The 2,500-nt window shown below is 38.8% G+C and overlaps 1 protein-coding gene and 1 long non-coding RNA gene across 2 annotated transcripts in view; one reads left to right on the forward strand and one right to left on the reverse strand.

Moving 5' to 3' along the window:
- Window positions 1-2,500, reverse strand: part of LOC135102128 (nuclear factor interleukin-3-regulated protein-like) — an 89,679-nt gene that overhangs the window by 79,263 nt on the left and 7,916 nt on the right. The gene's annotated exons all lie outside the window — the stretch shown is intronic.
- Window positions 1-2,500, forward strand: part of LOC135102130 (uncharacterized) — a 46,780-nt gene that overhangs the window by 15,697 nt on the left and 28,583 nt on the right. The window lies entirely within an intron of this gene.

Raw genomic sequence — 2,500 nt, forward strand, 5'->3', positions numbered from 1 at the left:
AGGGTAACCATTATGTAACCAATATGAACACACCTGACACCTCCTGACATCAGCTGTCCCTGTCCTGCTGACACGTGTTACACTTTCCTTACACCATCCACACCCTGCTCACTACACGCAAAGCCTTCCGGACTCACGTTTTCTAACACCCCCTGACAACCTGATTCTTCAGTTCATATTTCGATCTCCACCGCCAGCTGGCTCTCTTCAAAACTAGCAAGTGGTGTCTTTAAACAAGATACTGTGTCTTTGCATGCGTCTAATGTTCTCTAAAACCCACGAGATGGTTCTAGAGTTTTATGTAACAGTAGTTAAATGCGTCTCACATAGGTTGATGGTCTCTCATACTAGCCAACATCTCACACTGAATAGGAAAAGAATTACATATGTTACATAATGTTTAATCATTTACGGCGACAACTTATATATACATCTTATTATCCTATTTTGATTGAGGTTGTTATACGTTATCTTTTAGTCGGCTACGATTAAATTTTTCATCTCATTTTTTCTATTTTATTTTTAATTTATTTTATTTTTTTCCTTTAACGTTTAGGTAAGGAGACAGATTATGCAATCCGGCAGCTAGCAGCGAGCAGCCTCCTCAACTCAATCTCTCAAACCAAGAGCTGACAAGCTTTTAAAAAACATTCCCTAGATCTAAAACCCTCTTTTGCAACACATCTCCCCCCACTACAGTCCCTCACCATCACTACCACCACCACCACCACCACCACCACGGGCCCGGGCACGTGTCGCAGTCACCTGACACCCTCGCTATCACCAAGTGCCTAGCTGCTCACTGCCACTCACCTATCGCTATCTCGCTGCTGACGACCGCTCACTTATCGCTATCATTGTCACTATCACCATCGCTATCACTATCGCTATCGCTATCTCCGTGCCTCATGCCCTCTCCCCGCCCATCTGCTGCCGCCGGTATCTCGCTAACACTGCATAAATGCCCACACTTATTACCTAACCCTGCTCTCTCTCTCCCTCTCTCCTTGTCTCCCTCCCCTCCTCTTGTGTTTACGTAATTTTGATATCTCCCGCCTCTCTGTCTCCCCCCCCCCCACCTCTCTCTCTCTCTCTCTCTCTCTCTCTCTCTCTCTCTCTCTCTCTCTCTCTCTCTCTCTCTCTCTCTCTGCCCTTTTTCCATACCATTTGAGTGTTGTAAGTTATATTTATGTTTTCAGTGTTGATAAATGTTTTTTTTTTTGTGTGTGTGTGTGTGTGTGTAAGCGTGTGTGCTGCTTTAAATGATGTGGATAGATAACCTTTACGTAACATCTTCTAGTCATTATTTTGCTACGCATTCATAAATATATTAATGAATCATTCAGGCAACATTTTAACACTTTGAATTTTTGACGTGTAATATTCAGTGACATCACGCGGCTTACCGAATATTTTTTCCATTTTTTTTTTTTTCGTTTATACGTAGCACCATTCTAATATCCTCTTCTTTTCCTTTACTTTTCCTACTTATAACTAAAACTACTTCAATGTCCTCTTTTCTACTTATAGCTAACATCATTCTAACTACATTTACCTTTCCCTTTTCTTCTATTTATAACTCTAATATCCTTTTTGTTTTCTTATTCATAGCTCACACCACTCCAATGACATTTACCTTTCCTACTTCTCTTCTTATTCGCAGCTTACACTACTATGATATAATGATAATTCTTCCCTTGCTTTTTTTTTCTTTGATTAAACGTCAACGGAGGGTGTGAGGTAACAGCCTTTACCGCCTTACATAAAATCTAGGGCCCATAATTCTTGAGCGATCTGGGCTGTCATAAAGGCTATTTTTCAAAAACCTACGAGATGATTAGTCGGGCTGTCACGGATGTCTTGCTAATGACAGTAAAGAATTTTTCTTAAACTGTCACTTGAATCATGAGAACATCCATGAAAACTCAACTGACTTCTGCTACAGCCAGTTAAAGAGATAGAGATAAAGTTCTAGAACATTCAAGTAAGAATAAGAAAACAGTCCTCTTACATAAATTTTTCCTTACATACTCTTATTCTTTCTTCAAATTCACCTGTTTAACTAAACATCACATAATATTACGTAAAGTGATAAACTTTAATCGATATATGGTTTGTTAATATGTTCCTTCTTCGTTAATTATTCCATTGATATACATATTAATAGTGCATGTGACTTCCTTCTCTTTCACTCACTCATTATCATTTCTTTTAAAAATATGATGTAACTTAACAACAACAAAAAAATCTGATTGTAAAAAGAATCTTGTTATATAATCATAATATAGTATAGAATCTCTCTCTCTCTCTCTCTCTCTCTCTCTCTCTCTCTCTCTCTCTCTCTCTCTCTCTCTCTCTCTCTCTCTCATAATATCGTGTCCAAAAGATTCATTATCTAAATGAAGCAGCACGAAACGTTGCGTAGTACATACTTTAATTATCTAACACTGTAGTGCAAGTATGTAATATTAGCAGTAGGAGTTCACCCTTCCTGCAGCAG

This window comes from Scylla paramamosain, chromosome 7 (genome assembly GCF_035594125.1).
Source record: "Scylla paramamosain isolate STU-SP2022 chromosome 7, ASM3559412v1, whole genome shotgun sequence".
Taxonomy (NCBI): domain Eukaryota; kingdom Metazoa; phylum Arthropoda; class Malacostraca; order Decapoda; family Portunidae; genus Scylla; species Scylla paramamosain.